This window comes from Pleurodeles waltl, chromosome 4_1 (genome assembly GCF_031143425.1).
Source record: "Pleurodeles waltl isolate 20211129_DDA chromosome 4_1, aPleWal1.hap1.20221129, whole genome shotgun sequence".
NCBI lineage: Eukaryota > Metazoa > Chordata > Amphibia > Caudata > Salamandridae > Pleurodeles > Pleurodeles waltl.
In genome coordinates this window covers 870,506,994-870,528,546 of record NC_090442.1, presented here as the reverse complement: position 1 = coordinate 870,528,546, position 21,553 = coordinate 870,506,994, and positions in this window count along the sequence as shown.

Here is a 21,553-nt window from a genome sequence, read left to right as displayed (position 1 = left end):
TCAGATTCCAGAACTTTCTGCCACAGAAATGTGAGGAACATGTGTTTTTTTAGCCAAATTTTGAGGTTTGCAAAGGATTCTGGGTAACAGAACCTGGTCCGAGCCCCGCAAGTCACCCCTCCTTGGATTCCCCTAGGTCTCTAGTTTTCAGACATGCACAGGTTTGGTAGGTTTCCCTAGGTGCCGGCTGAGCTAGAGGCCAAAATCTACAGGTAGGCACTTCGCAAAAAACACCTCTGTTTTTTTCCAAAATTTAGGATGTGTCCACGTTGCGCTTTGGGGTGTTTCCTGTCGCCGGCGCTAGGCCTACCCACGCAAGTGAGGTATCATTTTTATCGGGAGACTTGGGGGAACGCTGGGTGGAAGGAAATTTGTAGCTCCTCTCAGATTCCAGAACTTTCTGCCACAGAAATGTGAGGGACATGTTTTTTTTTAGCCAAATTTTGAGGTTTGCAAAGGATTCTGGGTAACAGAACCTGGTCCGAGCCCCGCAAGTCACCCCTCCTTGGATCCCCCTAGGTCTCTAGTTTTCAGAAATGCACAGGTTTGGTAGGTTTCCCTAGGTGGCGGCTGAGCTAGAGGCCAAAATCTACAGGTAGTCACTTTGCTAAAAACAGCTCTGTTTTCTGTGATATGTCCACGTTGTGTTTTGGGGCATATCCTGTCGCGGGCGCTAGGCCTACCCACACAAGTGAGGTATCATTTTTATCGGGAGACGTGGGGGAACGCTGGGTGGAAGGAAATTTGTGGCTCCTCTCAGATTCCAGAACTTTCTGCCACAGAAATGTGAGGAACATGTGTTTTTTTAGCCAAATTTTGAGGTTTGCAAAGGATTTTGGGTAACAGAACCTGGTCCGAGCCACACAAGTCACCCCTCCTTGGATTCCCCTAGGTCTCTAGTTTTCAGAAATGCATAGGTTTGGTAGGTTTCCCTAGGTGGCGGCTGAGCTAGAGGCCAAAATCTACAGGTAGTCACTTTGCTAAAAACAGCTCTGTTTTCTGTGATATGTCCACGTTGTGTTTTGGGGCATATCCTGTCGCGGGCGCTAGGCCTACCCACACAAGTGAGGTATCATTTTTATCGGGAGACGTGGGGGAACGCTGGGTGGAAGGAAATTTGTGGCTCCTCTCAGATTCCAGAACTTTCTGCCACAGAAATGTGAGGAACATGTGTTTTTTTAGCCAAATTTTGAGGTTTGCAAAGGATTCTGGGTAACAGAACCTGGTCCGAGCCCCGCAAGTCACCCCTCCTTGGATTCCCCTAGGTCTCTAGTTTTCAGAAATGCACAGGTTTGGTAGGTTTCCCTAGGTGCCGGCTGAGCTAGAGGCCAAAATCTACAGGTAGGCACTTCGCAAAAAACACCTCTATTTTTTTCCAAAATTTAGGATGTGTCCACGTTGCGCTTTGGGGTGTTTCCTGTCGCCGGCGCTAGGCCTACCCACGCAAGTGAGGTATCATTTTTATCGGGAGACTTGGGGGAACGCTGGGTGGAAGGAAATTTGTAGCTCCTCTCAGATTCCAGAACTTTCTGCCACAGAAATGTGAGGGACATGTTTTTTTTTAGCCAAATTTTGAGGTTTGCAAAGGATTCTGGGTAACAGAACCTGGTCCGAGCCCCACAAGTCACCCCTCCTTGGATCCCCCTAGGTCTCTAGTTTTCAGAAATGCACAGGTTTGGTAGGTTTCCCTAGGTGGCGGCTGAGCTAGAGGCCAAAATCTACAGGTAGTCACTTTGCTAAAAACAGCTCTGTTTTCTGTGATATGTCCACGTTGTGTTTTGGGGCATATCCTGTCGCGGGCGCTAGGCCTACCCACACAAGTGAGGTATCATTTTTATCGGGAGACGTGGGGGAACGCTGGGTGGAAGGAAATTTGTGGCTCCTCTCAGATTCCAGAACTTTCTGCCACAGAAATGTGAGGAACATGTGTTTTTTTAGCCAAATTTTGAGGTTTGCAAAGGATTTTGGGTAACAGAACCTGGTCCGAGCCACACAAGTCACCCCTCCTTGGATTCCCCTAGGTCTCTAGTTTTCAGAAATGCATAGGTTTGGTAGGTTTCCCTAGGTGGCGGCTGAGCTAGAGGCCAAAATCTACAGGTAGTCACTTTGCTAAAAACAGCTCTGTTTTCTGTGATATGTCCACGTTGTGTTTTGGGGCATATCCTGTCGCGGGCGCTAGGCCTACCCACACAAGTGAGGTATCATTTTTATCGGGAGACGTGGGGGAACGCTGGGTGGAAGGAAATTTGTGGCTCCTCTCAGATTCCAGAACTTTCTGCCACAGAAATGTGAGGAACATGTGTTTTTTTAGCCAAATTTTGAGGTTTGCAAAGGATTCTGGGTAACAGAACCTGGTCCGAGCCCCGCAAGTCACCCCTCCTTGGATTCCCCTAGGTCTCTAGTTTTCAGAAATGCACAGGTTTGGTAGGTTTCCCTAGGTGCCGGCTGAGCTAGAGGCCAAAATCTACAGGTAGGCACTTCGCAAAAAACACCTCTATTTTTTTCCAAAATTTAGGATGTGTCCACGTTGCGCTTTGGGGTGTTTCCTGTCGCCGGCGCTAGGCCTACCCACGCAAGTGAGGTATCATTTTTATCGGGAGACTTGGGGGAACGCTGGGTGGAAGGAAATTTGTAGCTCCTCTCAGATTCCAGAACTTTCTGCCACAGAAATGTGAGGGACATGTGTTTTTTTAGCCAAATTTTGAGGTTTGCAAAGGATTCTGGGTAACAGAACCTAGTCCGAGCCCCGCAAGTCACCCCTCCTTGGATCCCCCTAGGTCTCTAGTTTTCAGAAATGCACAGGTTTGGTAGGTTTCCCTAGGTGGCGGCTGAGCTAGAGGCCAAAATCTACAGGTAGTCACTTTGCTAAAAACAGCTCTGTTTTCTGTGATATGTCCACGTTGTGTTTTGGGGCATATCCTGTCGCGGGCGCTAGGCCTACCCACACAAGTGAGGTATCATTTTTATCGGGAGACATGGGGGAACGCTGGGTGGAAGGAAATTTGTGGCTCCTCTCAGATTCCAGAACTTTCTGCCACAGAAATGTGAGGAACATGTGTTTTTTTAGCCAAATTTTGAGGTTCGCAAAGGATTCTGGGTAACAGAACCTGGTCCGAGCCACACAAGTCACCCCTCCTTGGATTCCCCTAGGTCTCTAGTTTTCAGAAATGCATAGGTTTGGTAGGTTTCCCTAGGTGACGGCTGAGCTAGAGGCCAAAATCTACAGGTAGTCACTTTGCTAAAAACAGCTCTGTTTTCTGTGATATGTCCAAGTTGTGTTTTGGGGCATATCCTGTCGCGGGCGCTAGGCCTACCCACACAAGTGAGGTATCATTTTTATCGGGAGACGTGGGGGAACGCTGGGTGGAAGGAAATTTGTGGCTCCTCTCAGATTCCAGAACTTTCTGCCACAGAAATGTGAGGAACATGTGTTTTTTTAGCCAAATTTTGAGGTTTGCAAAGGATTCTGGGTAACAGAACCTGGTCTGAGCCCCGCAAGTCACCCCTCCTTAGATCCCCCTAGGTCTCTAGTTTTCAGAAATGCACAGGTTTGGTAGTTTTCCCTAGGTGGCGGCTGAGCTAGAGGCCAAAATCTACTGGTAGTCACTTTGCTAAAAACAGCTCTGTTTTCTGTGATATGTCCACGTTGTGTTTTGGGGCATATCCTGTCGCGGGCGCTAGGCCTACCCACACAAGTGAGGTATCATTTTTATCGGGAGACATGGGGGAACGCTGGGTGGAAGGAAATTTGTGGCTCCTCTCAGATTCCAGAACTTTCTGCCACAGAAATGTGAGGAACATGTGTTTTTTTAGCCAAATTTTGAGGTTTGCAAAGGATTCTGGGTAACAGAACCTGGTCCGAGCCACACAAGTCACCCCTCCTTGGATTCCCCTAGGTCTCTAGTTTTCAGAAATGCATAGGTTTGGTAGGTTTCCCTAGGTGGCGGCTGAGCTAGAGGCCAAAATCTACAGGTAGTCACTTTGCTAAAAACAGCTCTGTTTTCTGTGATATGTCCACGTTGTGTTTTGGGGCATATCCTGTCGCGGGCGCTAGGCCTACCCACACAAGTGAGGTATCATTTTTATCGGGAGACGTGGGGGAACGCTGGGTGGAAGGAAATTTGTGGCTCCTCTCAGATTCCAGAACTTTCTGCCACAGAAATGTGAGGAACATGTGTTTTTTTAGCCAAATTTTGAGGTTTGCAAAGGATTCTGGGTAACAGAACCTGGTCTGAGCCCCGCAAGTCACCCCTCCTTAGATCCCCCTAGGTCTCTAGTTTTCAGAAATGCACAGGTTTGGTAGTTTTCCCTAGGTGGCGGCTGAGCTAGAGGCCAAAATCTACTGGTAGTCACTTTGCTAAAAACAGCTCTGTTTTCTGTGATATCTCCAAGTTGTGTTTTGGGGCATATCCTGTCGCGGGCGCTAGGCCTACCCACACAAGTGAGGTATCATTTTTATCGGGAGACGTGGGGGAACGCTGGGTGGAAGGAAATTTGTAGCTCCTCTCAGATTCCAGAACTTTCTGCCACAGAAATGTGAGGAACATGTGTTTTTTTAGCCAAATTTTGAGGTTTGCAAAGGATTCTGGGTAACAGAACCTGGTCAGAGCCCCGCAAGTCACCCCTCCTTGGATTCCCCTAGGTCTCTAGTTTTCAGAAATGCACAGGTTTGGTAGGTTTCCCTAGGTGGCGGCTGAGCTAGAGGCCAAAATCTACAGGTAGTCACTTTGCTAAAAACAGCTCTGTTTTCTGTGATATGTCCACGTTGTGTTTTGGGGCATATCCTGTCGCGGGCGCTAGGCCTACCCACACAAGTGAGGTATCATTTTTATCGGGAGACGTGGGGGAACGCTGGGTGGAAGGAAATTTGTGGCTCCTCTCAGATTCCAGAACTTTCTGCCACAGAAATGTGAGGAACATGTGTTTTTTTAGCCAAATTTTGAGGTTTGCAAAGGATTCTGGGTAACAGAACCTGGTCTGAGCCCCGCAAGTCACCCCTCCTTAGATCCCCCTAGGTCTCTAGTTTTCAGAAATGCACAGGTTTGGTAGTTTTCCCTAGGTGGCGGCTGAGCTAGAGGCCAAAATCTACTGGTAGTCACTTTGCTAAAAACAGCTCTGTTTTCTGTGATATGTCCAAGTTGTGTTTTGGGGCATATCCTGTCGCGGGCGCTAGGCCTACCCACACAAGTGAGGTATCATTTTTATCGGGAGACGTGGGGGAACGCTGGGTGGAAGGAAATTTGTAGCTCCTCTCAGATTCCAGAACTTTCTGCCACAGAAATGTGAGGAACATGTGTTTTTTTAGCCAAATGTTGAGGTTTGCAAAGGATTCTGGGTAACAGAACCTGGTCCGAGCCCCGCAAGTCACCCCTCCTTGGATCCCCCTAGGTCTCTAGTTTTCAGAAATGCACAGGTTTGGTAGGTTTCCCTAGGTGGCGGCTGAGCTAGAGGCCAAAATCTACAGGTAGTCACTTTGCTAAAAACAGCTCTGTTTTCTGTGATATGTCCACGTTGTGTTTTGGGGCATATCCTGTCGCGGGCGCTAGGCCTACCCACACAAGTGAGGTATCATTTTTATCGGGAGACGTGGGGGAACGCTGGGTGGAAGGAAATTTGTGGCTCCTCTCAGATTCCAGAACTTTCTGCCACAGAAATGTGAGGAACATGTGTTTTTTTAGCCAAATTTTGAGGTTTGCAAAGGATTTTGGGTAACAGAACCTGGTCCGAGCCACACAAGTCACCCCTCCTTGGATTCCCCTAGGTCTCTAGTTTTCAGAAATGCATAGGTTTGGTAGGTTTCCCTAGGTGGCGGCTGAGCTAGAGGCCAAAATCTACAGGTAGTCACTTTGCTAAAAACAGCTCTGTTTTCTGTGATATGTCCACGTTGTGTTTTGGGGCATATCCTGTCGCGGGCGCTAGGCCTACCCACACAAGTGAGGTATCATTTTTATCGGGAGACGTGGGGGAACGCTGGGTGGAAGGAAATTTGTGGCTCCTCTCAGATTCCAGAACTTTCTGCCACAGAAATGTGAGGAACATGTGTTTTTTTAGCCAAATTTTGAGGTTTGCAAAGGATTCTGGGTAACAGAACCTGGTCCGAGCCCCGCAAGTCACCCCTCCTTGGATTCCCCTAGGTCTCTAGTTTTCAGAAATGCACAGGTTTGGTAGGTTTCCCTAGGTGCCGGCTGAGCTAGAGGCCAAAATCTACAGGTAGGCACTTCGCAAAAAACACCTCTATTTTTTTCCAAAATTTAGGATGTGTCCACGTTGCGCTTTGGGGTGTTTCCTGTCGCCGGCGCTAGGCCTACCCACGCAAGTGAGGTATCATTTTTATCGGGAGACTTGGGGGAACGCTGGGTGGAAGGAAATTTGTAGCTCCTCTCAGATTCCAGAACTTTCTGCCACAGAAATGTGAGGGACATGTTTTTTTTTAGCCAAATTTTGAGGTTTGCAAAGGATTCTGGGTAACAGAACCTGGTCCGAGCCCCACAAGTCACCCCTCCTTGGATCCCCCTAGGTCTCTAGTTTTCAGAAATGCACAGGTTTGGTAGGTTTCCCTAGGTGGCGGCTGAGCTAGAGGCCAAAATCTACAGGTAGTCACTTTGCTAAAAACAGCTCTGTTTTCTGTGATATGTCCACGTTGTGTTTTGGGGCATATCCTGTCGCGGGCGCTAGGCCTACCCACACAAGTGAGGTATCATTTTTATCGGGAGACGTGGGGGAACGCTGGGTGGAAGGAAATTTGTGGCTCCTCTCAGATTCCAGAACTTTCTGCCACAGAAATGTGAGGAACATGTGTTTTTTTAGCCAAATTTTGAGGTTTGCAAAGGATTCTGGGTAACAGAACCTGGTCCGAGCCCCGCAAGTCACCCCTCCTTGGATTCCCCTAGGTCTCTAGTTTTCAGAAATGCACAGGTTTGGTAGGTTTCCCTAGGTGCCGGCTGAGCTAGAGGCCAAAATCTACAGGTAGGCACTTCGCAAAAAACACCTCTATTTTTTTCCAAAATTTAGGATGTGTCCACGTTGCGCTTTGGGGTGTTTCCTGTCGCCGGCGCTAGGCCTACCCACGCAAGTGAGGTATCATTTTTATCGGGAGACTTGGGGGAACGCTGGGTGGAAGGAAATTTGTAGCTCCTCTCAGATTCCAGAACTTTCTGCCACAGAAATGTGAGGGACATGTGTTTTTTTAGCCAAATTTTGAGGTTTGCAAAGGATTCTGGGTAACAGAACCTAGTCCGAGCCCCGCATGTCACCCCTCCTTGGATCCCCCTAGGTCTCTAGTTTTCAGAAATGCACAGGTTTGGTAGGTTTCCCTAGGTGGCGGCTGAGCTAGAGGCCAAAATCTACAGGTAGTCACTTTGCTAAAAACAGCTCTGTTTTCTGTGATATGTCCACGTTGTGTTTTGGGGCATATCCTGTCGCGGGCGCTAGGCCTACCCACACAAGTGAGGTATCATTTTTATCGGGAGACATGGGGGAACGCTGGGTGGAAGGAAATTTGTGGCTCCTCTCAGATTCCAGAACTTTCTGCCACAGAAATGTGAGGAACATGTGTTTTTTTAGCCAAATTTTGAGGTTCGCAAAGGATTCTGGGTAACAGAACCTGGTCCGAGCCACACAAGTCACCCCTCCTTGGATTCCCCTAGGTCTCTAGTTTTCAGAAATGCATAGGTTTGGTAGGTTTCCCTAGGTGACGGCTGAGCTAGAGGCCAAAATCTACAGGTAGTCACTTTGCTAAAAACAGCTCTGTTTTCTGTGATATGTCCAAGTTGTGTTTTGGGGCATATCCTGTCGCGGGCGCTAGGCCTACCCACACAAGTGAGGTATCATTTTTATCGGGAGACGTGGGGGAACGCTGGGTGGAAGGAAATTTGTGGCTCCTCTCAGATTCCAGAACTTTCTGCCACAGAAATGTGAGGAACATGTGTTTTTTTAGCCAAATTTTGAGGTTTGCAAAGGATTCTGGGTAACAGAACCTGGTCCGAGCCCCGCAAGTCACCCCTCCTTGGATTCCCCTAGGTCTCTAGTTTTCAGAAATGCACAGGTTTGGTAGGTTTCCCTAGGTGCCGGCTGAGCTAGAGGCCAAAATCTACAGGTAGGCACTTCGCAAAAAACACCTCTATTTTTTTCCAAAATTTAGGATGTGTCCACGTTGCGCTTTGGGGTGTTTCCTGTCGCCGGCGCTAGGCCTACCCACGCAAGTGAGGTATCATTTTTATCGGGAGACTTGGGGGAACGCTGGGTGGAAGGAAATTTGTAGCTCCTCTCAGATTCCAGAACTTTCTGCCACAGAAATGTGAGGGACATGTGTTTTTTTAGCCAAATTTTGAGGTTTGCAAAGGATTCTGGGTAACAGAACCTAGTCCGAGCCCCGCAAGTCACCCCTCCTTGGATCCCCCTAGGTCTCTAGTTTTCAGAAATGCACAGGTTTGGTAGGTTTCCCTAGGTGGCGGCTGAGCTAGAGGCCAAAATCTACAGGTAGTCACTTTGCTAAAAACAGCTCTGTTTTCTGTGATATGTCCACGTTGTGTTTTGGTGCATATCCTGTCGCGGGCGCTAGGCCTACCCACACAAGTGAGGTATCATTTTTATCGGGAGACATGGGGGAACGCTGGGTGGAAGGAAATTTGTGGCTCCTCTCAGATTCCAGAACTTTCTGCCACAGAAATGTGAGGAACATGTGTTTTTTTAGCCAAATTTTGAGGTTCGCAAAGGATTCTGGGTAACAGAACCTGGTCCGAGCCACACAAGTCACCCCTCCTTGGATTCCCCTAGGTCTCTAGTTTTCAGAAATGCATAGGTTTGGTAGGTTTCCCTAGGTGACGGCTGAGCTAGAGGCCAAAATCTACAGGTAGTCACTTTGCTAAAAACAGCTCTGTTTTCTGTGATATGTCCAAGTTGTGTTTTGGGGCATATCCTGTCGCGGGCGCTAGGCCTACCCACACAAGTGAGGTATCATTTTTATCGGGAGACATGGGGGAACGCTGGGTGGAAGGAAATTTGTGGCTCCTCTCAGATTCCAGAACTTTCTGCCACAGAAATGTGAGGAACATGTGTTTTTTTAGCCAAATTTTGAGGTTTGCAAAGGATTCTGGGTAACAGAACCTGGTCTGAGCCCCGCAAGTCACCCCTCCTTAGATCCCCCTAGGTCTCTAGTTTTCAGAAATGCACAGGTTTGGTAGTTTTCCCTAGGTGGCGGCTGAGCTAGAGGCCAAAATCTACTGGTAGTCACTTTGCTAAAAACAGCTCTGTTTTCTGTGATATGTCCACGTTGTGTTTTGGGGCATATCCTGTCGCGGGCGCTAGGCCTACCCACACAAGTGAGGTATCATTTTTATCGGGAGACATGGGGGAACGCTGGGTGGAAGGAAATTTGTGGCTCCTCTCAGATTCCAGAACTTTCTGCCACAGAAATGTGAGGAACATGTGTTTTTTTAGCCAAATTTTGAGGTTTGCAAAGGATTCTGGGTAACAGAACCTGGTCCGAGCCACACAAGTCACCCCTCCTTGGATTCCCCTAGGTCTCTAGTTTTCAGAAATGCATAGGTTTGGTAGGTTTTCCTAGGTGGCGGCTGAGCTAGAGGCCAAAATCTACAGGTAGTCACTTTGCTAAAAACAGCTCTGTTTTCTGTGATATGTCCACGTTGTGTTTTGTGGCATATCCTGTCGCGGGCGCTAGGCCTACCCACACAAGTGAGGTATCATTTTTATCGGGAGACGTGGGGGAACGCTGGGTGGAAGGAAATTTGTGGCTCCTCTCAGATTCCAGAACTTTCTGCCACAGAAATGTGAGGAACATGTGTTTTTTTAGCCAAATTTTGAGGTTTGCAAAGGATTCTGGGTAACAGAACCTGGTCTGAGCCCCGCAAGTCACCCCTCCTTAGATCCCCCTAGGTCTCTAGTTTTCAGAAATGCACAGGTTTGGTAGTTTTCCCTAGGTGGCGGCTGAGCTAGAGGCCAAAATCTACTGGTAGTCACTTTGCTAAAAACAGCTCTGTTTTCTGTGATATCTCCAAGTTGTGTTTTGGGGCATATCCTGTCGCGGGCGCTAGGCCTACCCACACAAGTGAGGTATCATTTTTATCGGGAGACGTGGGGGAACGCTGGGTGGAAGGAAATTTGTAGCTCCTCTCAGATTCCAGAACTTTCTGCCACAGAAATGTGAGGAACATGTGTTTTTTTAGCCAAATTTTGAGGTTTGCAAAGGATTCTGGGTAACAGAACCTGGTCCGAGCCCCGCAAGTCACCCCTCCTTGGATTCCCCTAGGTCTCTAGTTTTCAGAAATGCACAGGTTTGGTAGGTTTCCCTAGGTGGCGGCTGAGCTAGAGGCCAAAATCTACAGGTAGTCACTTTGCTAAAAACAGCTCTGTTTTCTGTGATATGTCCACGTTGTGTTTTGGGGCATATCCTGTCGCGGGCGCTAGGCCTACCCACACAAGTGAGGTATCATTTTTATCGGGAGACGTGGGGGAACGCTGGGTGGAAGGAAATTTGTGGCTCCTCTCAGATTCCAGAACTTTCTGCCACAGAAATGTGAGGAACATGTGTTTTTTTAGCCAAATTTTGAGGTTTGCAAAGGATTCTGGGTAACAGAACCTGGTCCGAGCCACACAAGTCACCCCTCCTTGGATTCCCCTAGGTCTCTAGTTTTCAGAAATGCATAGGTTTGGTAGGTTTCCCTAGGTGGCGGCTGAGCTAGAGGCCAAAATCTACAGGTAGTCACTTTGCTAAAAACAGCTCTGTTTTCTGTGATATGTCCACGTTGTGTTTTGGGGCATATCCTGTCGCGGGCGCTAGGCCTACCCACACAAGTGAGGTATCATTTTTATCGGGAGACGTGGGGGAACGCTGGGTGGAAGGAAATTTGTGGCTCCTCTCAGATTCCAGAACTTTCTGCCACAGAAATGTGAGGAACATGTGTTTTTTTAGCCAAATTTTGAGGTTTGCAAAGGATTCTGGGTAACAGAACCTGGTCTGAGCCCCGCAAGTCACCCCTCCTTAGATCCCCCTAGGTCTCTAGTTTTCAGAAATGCACAGGTTTGGTAGTTTTCCCTAGGTGGCGGCTGAGCTAGAGGCCAAAATCTACTGGTAGTCACTTTGCTAAAAACAGCTCTGTTTTCTGTGATATCTCCAAGTTGTGTTTTGGGGCATATCCTGTCGCGGGCGCTAGGCCTACCCACACAAGTGAGGTATCATTTTTATCGGGAGACGTGGGGGAACGCTGGGTGGAAGGAAATTTGTAGCTCCTCTCAGATTCCAGAACTTTCTGCCACAGAAATGTGAGGAACATGTGTTTTTTTAGCCAAATTTTGAGGTTTGCAAAGGATTCTGGGTAACAGAACCTGGTCCGAGCCCCGCAAGTCACCCCTCCTTGGATTCCCCTAGGTCTCTAGTTTTCAGAAATGCACAGGTTTGGTAGGTTTCCCTAGGTGGCGGCTGAGCTAGAGGCCAAAATCTACAGGTAGTCACTTTGCTAAAAACAGCTCTGTTTTCTGTGATATGTCCACGTTGTGTTTTGGGGCATATCCTGTCGCGGGCGCTAGGCCTACCCACACAAGTGAGGTATCATTTTTATCGGGAGACGTGGGGGAACGCTGGGTGGAAGGAAATTTGTGGCTCCTCTCAGATTCCAGAACTTTCTGCCACAGAAATGTGAGGAACATGTGTTTTTTTAGCCAAATTTTGAGGTTTGCAAAGGATTCTGGGTAACAGAACCTGGTCTGAGCCCCGCAAGTCACCCCTCCTTAGATCCCCCTAGGTCTCTAGTTTTCAGAAATGCACAGGTTTGGTAGTTTTCCCTAGGTGGCGGCTGAGCTAGAGGCCAAAATCTACTGGTAGTCACTTTGCTAAAAACAGCTCTGTTTTCTGTGATATGTCCAAGTTGTGTTTTGGGGCATATCCTGTCGCGGGCGCTAGGCCTACCCACTCAAGTGAGGTATCATTTTTATCGGGAGACGTGGGGGAACGCTGGGTGGAAGGAAATTTGTAGCTCCTCTCAGATTCCAGAACTTTCTGCCACAGAAATGTGAGGAACATGTGTTTTTTTAGCCAAATTTTGAGGTTTGCAAAGGATTCTGGGTAACAGAACCTGGTCCGAGCCCCGCAAGTCACCCCTCCTTGGATTCCCCTAGGTCTCTAGTTTTCAGAAATGCACAGGTTTGGTAGGTTTCCCTAGGTGGCGGCTGAGCTAGAGGCCAAAATCTACAGGTAGTCACTTTGCTAAAAACAGCTCTGTTTTCTGTGATATGTCCACGTTGTGTTTTGGGGCATATCCTGTCGCGGGCGCTAGGCCTACCCACACAAGTGAGGTATCATTTTTATCGGGAGACATGGGGGAACGCTGGGTGGAAGGAAATTTGTAGCTCCTCTCAGATTCCAGAACTTTCTGCCACAGAAATGTGAGGAACATGTGTTTTTTTAGCCAAATTTTGAGGTTTGCAAAGGATTCTGGGTAACAGAACCTGGTCCGAGCCCTGCAAGTCACCCCTCCTTGGATTCCCCTAGGTCTCTAGTTTTCAGAAATGCACAGGTTTGGTAGGTTTCCCTAGGTGCCGGCTGAGCTAGAGGCCAAAATCTACAGGTAGGCACTTCGCAAAAAACACCTCTGTTTTTTCCCAAAATTTAGGATGTGTCCACGTTGCGCTTTGGGGTGTTTCCTGTCGCCGGCGCTAGGCCTACCCACGCAAGTGAGGTATCATTTTTATCGGGAGACTTGGGGGAACGCTGGGTGGAAGGAAATTTGTAGCTCCTCTCAGATTCCAGAACTTTCTGCCACAGAAATGTGAGGGACATGTGTTTTTTTAGGCAAATTTTGAGGTTTGCAAAGGATTCTGGGTAACAGAACCTGGTCCGAGCCCCGCAAGTCACCCCTCCTTGGATCCCCCTAGGTCTCTAGTTTTCAGAAATGCACAGGTTTGGTAGGTTTCCCTAGGTGGCGGCTGAGCTAGAGGCCAAAATCTACAGGTAGTCACTTTGCTAAAAACAGCTCTGTTTTCTGTGATATGTCCACGTTGTGTTTTGGGGCATATCCTGTCGCGGGCGCTAGGCCTACCCACACAAGTGAGGTATCATTTTTATCGGGAGACATGGGGGAACGGTGGGTGGAAGGATATTTGTGGCTCCTCTCAGCTTCCAGAACTTTCTGCCACAGAAATGTGAGGAACATGTGTTTTTTTAGCCAAATTTTGAGGTTTGCAAAGGATTCTGGGTAACAGAACCTCGTCCGAGCCACACAAGTCACCCCTCCTTGGATTCCCCTAGGTCTCTAGTTTTCAGAAATGCATAGGTTTGGTAGGTTTCCCTAGGTGGAGGCTGAGCTAGAGGCCAAAATCTACAGGTAGTCACTTTGCTAAAAACAGCTCTGTTTTCTGTGACATGTCCACGTTGTGTTTTGGGGCATATCCTGTCGCGGGCGCTAGGCCTACCCACACAAGTGAGGTATCATTTTTATCGGGAGATGTGGGGGAACGCTGGGTGGAAGGAAATTTGTGGCTCCTCTCAGATTCCAGAACTTTCTGCCACAGAAATGTGAGGAACATGTGTTTTTTTAGCCAAATTTTGAGGTTTGCAAAGGATTCTGGGTAACCGAACCTGGTCCGAGCCACACAAGTCACCCCTCCTTGGATTCCCCTAGGTCTCTAGTTTTCAGAAATGCACAGGTTTGGTAGGTTTCCCTAGGTGGCGGCTGAGCTAGAGGCCAAAATCTACAGGTAGTCACTTTGCTAAAAACAGCTCTGTTTTCTGTGATGTGTCCAGGTTGTGTTTTGGGGCACATCCTGTCGCGGGCGCTAGGCCTACCCACACAAGTGAGGTATCATTTTTATCGGGAGACGTGGGGGAATGCTGGGTGGAAGGAAATTTGTCGCTCCTCTCAGATTCCAGAACTTTCTCCCACAGAAATGTGAGGAACATGTGTTTTTTTAGCCAAATTTTGAGGTTTGCAAAGGATTCTGGGTAACAGAACCTGGTCCGAGCCACACAAGTCACCCCTCCTTGGATTCCCCTAGGTCTCTAGTTTTCAGAAATGCACATGTTTGGTAGGTTTCCCTAGGTGCCGGCTGAGCTAGAGGCCAAAATCTACAGGTAGTCACTTTGCTAAAAACACCTCTGTTTTCTGTGATGTGTCCACGTTGTGTTTTGGGGTATATCCTGTCGCGGGCGCTAGGCCTACCCAAACAAGTGAGGTATCATTTTTATCGGGAGACTTGGGGGAACATAGAATAGCAAAACAAGTGTTATTGCCCCTTGTCTTTCTCTACATTTATTCCTTCCAAATATAGGGGTGTGTGTAAAAAAGACATCTATTTGAGAAATTCCATGTAATTCACGTGCTACTATGGTCACCCCGGAATTCAGAGATGTGCAAATAACCACTGCTCCTCAACACCTTATCTTGTGCCCTTTTTGGAAATGCAAAGGTTTTCTTGATAGCTATTTTTTACTCCTTATATTTCAGCAAATGAATTACTGTATACCCGGTATAGAATGAAAACGCACTGCAGGGTGCAGCTCATTTATTGGCTCTGGGTTCCTCGGGTTCTTGATGAACCTACAAACCCTATATATCCCCGCAACCAGAGGAGTCCAGCAGACGTAACGGTATATTGCTTTCGATAATCTGACATTGCAGGGAAAAGTTACAGAGTAAAAAGTAGAGAAAAATTGATGTTTTTTTCACCTCAATTTCAATATTTTTCTTTTTCAGCTGTTATTTTCTGTAGGAAACCCTTGTAGGATCTACACAAATGACCCCTTGCTGAATTCAGAATTTTGTCTACTTTTCAGAAATGTTTAGGTTTCTGGGATCCAGCATTGGTTTCATGACCATTCTGGTCACTGACTGGAAGGAGGCTGAAAGCACAAAAAATTGCACAAATGGGGTATGCCCCAGTAAAATGCCAAAATTGTGTTGAAAAATTGGGTTTTCGGATTCAAGTCTGCCTGTTCCTGAAAGCTGGGAAGCTGCTGAGTTTAGCACCGCAAACCCTTTGTTGATGCCATTTTCAGGGGAAAAACCACAAGCCTTCTTCTGCAGCCCCTTTTTCAAATTTTTTTGAAAAAAATGAAATTTTCACTGTATTTTGGCCAATTTCTTGGCCTCCTTCAGGGGAACCCACAAAGTCTGGGTACCTTTAGAATCGCTAGGATGTTGGAAAAAAAGGACGCAAATTTGGCTTGGTTAGCTTATGTGGACAAAAAGTTATGAGGGCCTAAGCGCGAACTGCCCCAAATAGGCAAAAAAAAGGCCTGGCACAGGAGGGGGAAAAGGCCTGGCAGCGAAGTGGTTAAACATTCAGCAGAAGCTACATTGTAGTTGCCACCCAGAAGCTTCAGGACTTGTAGAGCAGATGAATGGAACTTTAAAGTACCGACTGGCAAAGGTATGTGCTTCAACAAATTTTAAATGGCCAGATGCTTTACCTTTAGTTCTAATGTCAATGAGAAGTACTCGTGACAAGAAGACTGCTTTGTCTCCTCACGAGATTTTGATGGGAAGAGCAATGAAATTACCAGCAATACCTGCAAATGCACTTGTAAATATTAAATGATATGGTGCTAGATTATTGCAAAAGCCTGACTGATGTGGTTCGATCTTTTTCTCATCAGGTGGAAGCCACAACTTGAGCGTGACTGGGTTATCATACGGAAGCATGTAAGAAAGTCATGTTTGGAGCCACGGTGGAAGGGCCCCTACCAGCTAGTTCTTGTGACCACGACAGCTGTGAAGTGTGCCGGTCTGCCAAATTGGGTCCATACCACCACACGAGGAAAGTGAATGACCCAACAGGACAAGGAGAGGAGCTGTTGAAGTTACCAACAGCTGACAACATTCCAGGTAAAGAGCAAGAGAGAGAGGATCTGGATCCTGAGAATTTTTGTGATGTACCTACTCCTATGTCTGATGAAAAAGATCAATGTTTAGAGGAGAGTGAACAGTCTACGAATGGAGTACAAAAAAAAATCAACACAAGAGGAATGAGAAACATCGGTTGAGAGAAGTTCTGATCAGAGGAGGGCGTTCTCAGAAGAGAGTGATCAGACAACCTGTCGAGAGAAAATCTGCTCAGAGGAGGGTGTCCTCGGAAGCAGGTGGTTCGACATACCAAACTGAACAAAAGACTGACCCCATTGGAAAAGGAATCAAGACAGATCCCGCCCAAGTGGATTTGACTCTTCCTGAATCAGATGAGGGAACATCAGAAGAAAAAGGTTCAAGCTCAATTTTGAATCTGATTTTGAGAAAATTATTGACGAACAAGAAGTTAAAAGGAGATAATTGACCAAAGAAAAGTTCAAAAGGAGGAGAAATAAATGGGGTTCCACCAATTCAGGAGGAAAAAAAAACTAACAAAGGAGAAAATAGTAGTGGAGAAGAAGATTAAAGTAATAAAAGATAAAAAAGAAAGAGTTGCAAGCAAGAGATATTCTGTTCCAGAATGGGCATATGTAACTACAAATGAATGGCAAGAAGAATTTTTGAGCTGTTTTGACAGAGACATTGAAAACTTTCATTTTGGCACGTGAAGAACAATAGAGTATGTTTGGGAAAATGCTGAAATTGAAAGAAACTTTTGAAAGTCGTGCTTAGAAAAAGACATTGATAACTGATTTAGACAAATTGATAACTGAATTTGACAAGCTCCTGTACCAGATTGACAAGAAGACTGTCCTGTATGAATGAACTATTAGGGAAAAAAAATGAGGAGGGATTTATATTTTTGAAATTATTTTGAAATTTTTGGGATTTTTTTTTCTTCATTTTTTCTAATTCTTTAGCGACCATGAGAAACTTTAGTAACCAAAACAATAGAATTAACCGTTGCAAATGTGTAGGTATTGGGTTGGCGGTAGCAAGTGTGTTAATATGCTTATTGTTATTTGTAGGTGTGATTGTTTATGAGACGAATGGAGCCAACCATACTTCAGAGATTGACAATTCTTTGGAAACTACTACAATACCACTAAAAGATAAGTTTAGGATAGATGTCAAATACTTACATGAAGAGAGAGCTTTCCTCTGTTTTCTGTCGCTTATTGCATGAGTATTTTGAGGTGATGGACACGAAAGATTGTCATGTTTGTACGCAGATTCCGACTTCAGTGGAAGAAGGAACTACTTATCATAGTTTGCCTGTGACTTATGCCATAAGTTGCAGTCTTTTATTAACGTGTTTCTATAACCAAGAGTATATCCAGTATTTCTTCTCTAATTATGATCTAGTGTTTTCGATTGTACCTGTCATTGGTTATTTGAATAACATAGCCAAGGATAACAACATAGTTATTATGAGAGATTTCTTTGAGCCTACTTTAAACTTTGGAACCGCTTTTGCTCATTGGAACAATTTAACCTGTTTACTAACACCTGTAGAGAAGACATTTTTAGATAACACAGAAGATAGAAGGAGAGCAATAAAGGTGAGGATAAATAAGGGAATGATTAGTCGTAGACCTGGGGTTGATTATGCTTATGCTGATTAAACAAGGAAAACTAACACTGGATGCTGAACATGTGGGAAAGCTTTGTGTATATATAGGCCACAGAGTAGTAATGATAGTGTTTGTGGGTACGAGTGAATGTAGGCATGTGTTTATGTTTCGGAGTAAATGGGATTTTATGATGAATGGACAGGACCCACCAGTGCCTAGTGTTTACTATATTTGTGGAAGAAATGCCTATTACCGTCTTCCTAGAGGATGGTATGGCACATCTTATTTGGTAAGTCTTTCCAAAAATATACCAGCTGGAAGATTTCAGTACATTTTCTAAGATGACGAGAATTCAAACGAGACACAAGCGAGAATCAATTTCTAGCATTGTGGGAGACATTTTTGAAGCTATAATTCCTTCAGTGGGAGTAGTTCTAAATTCTATTAACCCCTTAGCTGCTGGGCCTTTTCCCCCCCAGTGCTGAGCCCTTTTATGGCTATTTGGGGTAGTTCGCGCTTAGGGCTTCATAACTTTTTGTCCACATAAGCTAACCACGCCAAATTTGCGTCCTTTTTTTCCAGCATCCTAGGGATTCTAATGGTACCCAGAGTTTGTGGTTTACCCTGGAGGAGACCAAGAAAATAGCCAAAATACAGTGAAAATTTAGTTTTTTCCAAAAAAATTGGAAAAAAGGGCCGCCGAAGAAGGCTTGTGGTTTTTTCCCTGAAAATGCCATCAACAAAGGGTTTCTGGTGCTGAAATCACTATCTCCCCACCTTTCAGGAACGGGCAGACTTGAATCAGAAAACCACATTTTCCAACACAAATTTGGCATTTTACTGGGACATACCCCATTTTTACTATTTTTGGTGCTTTCAACCTCCTTCCAGTTAGTGACAGGAATGGGTGTGAAACCAATGCTGGATCCCGGAAAGCTAAACATTTCTGAAAACTAGACAAAATTCTGAATTCAGCAAGGGGTCATTTGTGTAGATCCTGCAAGGTTTTCCTACAGAAAATAACAGCTGAAATAAAAAAATATTGAAATTGAGCTGAAAACAACAGCCATTTTTCTTTATGTTTTACTCTGTAACTTTTTCCTGCGATGTCAGATTTCTGAAAGCAATATACCGTTTTGTCTGCTGGACTCTTCTGGTTGCGGGGATATAAAGGGCTTATAGGTTCATCAAGAACCCTAGGTACCCAGAGCCAATAAATGAGGTGCACCCTGCAGTTGGTTTTCATTCTATACTGGGTATACAGCAAATCATTTGCTGAAATATGAGGAGTGAAAAAGAGGTATCAAGAAAACCTTTGCATTTCCAAAATGGGATCAAGATAAGGTTTTGAGGAGCAGTGGTTATTTGCACATCTTTGAATTCCGAGGTGCCCATACTAGCATGTGAATTGCAGGGCATTTCTCAAATAGACGTCTTTTTTACACACTCTCTTATATTTGGAAGGAAAAAATGTAGAGAAAGATAAGGGGCAATAACACTTGTTTTGCTATTCTATGTTCCCCCAAGTCTCCCGAAAAAAATGATACCTCACTTGTGTGGGTAGGCCTAGCGCCCGCGACAGGAAATGCCCCAAAACACAACGTGGACACATCCCATTTTTTCACAAAATACAGAGCTGTTTTTTTGCAAAGTGCCTACCTGTGGATTATGGCCTCTAGCTCAGCCGGCACATAGGGAAACCTACCAAACCTGTACATTTTTGAAAACTAGAGACCTAGGGGAATCCAAGATGGGGTGACTCGCGGGGCTCTGACCAGGTTCTGTTACCCAGAATCCTTTGCAAACCTCAAAAAGTGGCTAAAAAAACAAGTTTTCCTCACATTTCGGTGACAGAAAGTTCTGGAATCGGAGAGGAGCCTCAAATTTCCTTCCACCCAGCGTCCCCCCAAGTCTCCCGATAAAAATTATACCCCACTTGTGTGGGTAGGCCTAGCGCCCGCGACAGGAAATGCCCCAAAACACAACGTGGACACATCACAGAAAACAGAGCTGTTTTTTGCAAAGTGCCTAGCTGTAGATTTTGGCCTCTAGCTCAGCCGGCACCTAGGGAAACCTACCAAACCTGTACATTTTTGAAAACTAGAGACCTAGGGGAATCCAAGATGGGGTGACTCGCGGGGCTCTGACCAGGTTCTGTTACCCAGAATCCTTTGCAAACCTCAAAAAGTGGCTAAAAAAACAAGTTTTCCTCACATTTCGGTGACAGAAAGTTCTGGAATCGGAGAGGAGCCTCAAATTTCCTTCCACCCAGCGTCCCCCCAAGTCTCCCGATAAAAATGATACCTCACTTGTGTGGGTAGGCCTAGCGCACGCGACAGGAAATGCCCCAAAAGACAACGTGGACACATCACAGAAAACAGAGCTGTTTTTTGCAAAGTGCCTACCTGTAGATTTTGGCCTCTAGCTCAGCCGGCACCTAGGGAAACCTACCAAACCTGTACATTTCTGAAAACTAGAGACCTAGGGGAATCCAAGATGGGGTGACTCGCGGGGCTCGGACCAGGTTCTGTTACCCAGAATCCTTTGCAAACCTCAAAAAGTGGCTAAAAAAACAAGTTTTCCTCACATTTCGGTGACAGAAAGTTCTGGAATAGGAGAGAAGCCTCAAATTTCCTTCCACCCAGCGTCCCCCCAAGTCTCCCGATAAAAATGATACCTCTTGTGTGGGTAGGCCTAGCGCCCGCGACAGGAAATGCCCCAAAACACAACGTGGACACATCACAGAAAACAGAGCTGTTTTTTGCAAAGTGCCTACCTGTAGATTTTGGCCTCTAGCTCAGCCGGCACCTAGGGAAACCTACCAAACCTGTGCATTTCTGAAAACTAGAGACCTAGGGGAATCCAAGGAGGGGTGACTTGCGGGGCTCGGACCAGGTTCTGTTACCCAGAATCCTTTGCAAACCTCAAAAAAGTGGCTAATAAAACAAGTTTTCCTCACATTTCGGTGACAGAAAGTTCTGGAATCTGAGAGGAGCCACAAATTTCCTTCCACCCAGCATTCCCCCAAGCCTCCCGATAAAAATGATACCTCACTTGTGTGGTTAGGCCTGGTGCCTGCGACAGGAATAGATCACACAACGGTCAATGTTGGTCCTTACGTGAGGCAGCTGTTGACCCTGGGGTGATCCATTCCTGACACAGACACTAGGTGTAGGCACTCAAGTGGGGTAGTGTTTTTATCAGGACAGGTGAGGAGTCACTGGGTGGTAGGAATATTGTGGATCCCAGCATATTCCTGTAGTTTGTGTGACAGAAATGCGAGAAAAATTTAGTTTTTTTTCAACATTTCAGCTTTGCAGGGTATTCTGGGTAAGAAAACTTTGGGGAAGCCACACAAGTCACACCTCTGTGGACTCCCCCGAATGTCTAGTTTCCAGAAATGTTTGGGTTTAGTGTGTTTCTCTATATGGCCGCCGAATCCAGGACCAAAAACACAGGTGCCTGCCTTACAAAACCAGTTTGTTTTGCCATGGATAATTTTGATGTCTCCACAATATGATTTGGGTGGTGGAATTTGGGGCTGAACTAAATTGGGGAGCTCCCAAGAGAGCACTCTCTCTCTGCTTGCCGCCGCATTCACCTGCTCTCTGGGTTGACCTAACCCACTATTACCCAGTTGCACAAACAGCTTGCGAAGGGACAGCAGGACTGTCCTCATCACCTCCCTCATAATGTACTGGAAGAGGAGTTATCGAATGGGACTCCTCTGACTGAAAAATCACTCCCAGAGTCTGCGCCATTGTCCTATCCCTCAGATGCTGTCTCAGTATCTGATGTCTCAGTCTCTGATCCTATGTCAGAGCGGTCCTCTATAACCCGAGTGTAGGCAGCAGTCATCCATCAAGATGCCATCTCTGCTATTGGCTAAACTGTTGCTCTAAAACACTAGCCTACGTAGACAGTCACAAAATCGATGGTGTGTGAGATACGTGCAACAGTAGAGGCCACCTTACCTGCGCTTCTTCCCTCAATCAGCACGTACTTTCAAGACACTCAAAAAACACCTTGTCACATACCATTCGTCACAGTCTTTAGCACCTCCTGCGCCCAGTCCAACAATCATTATTGGTGCTCCCACTCCCTCCTCCTCGGATTCCCTCA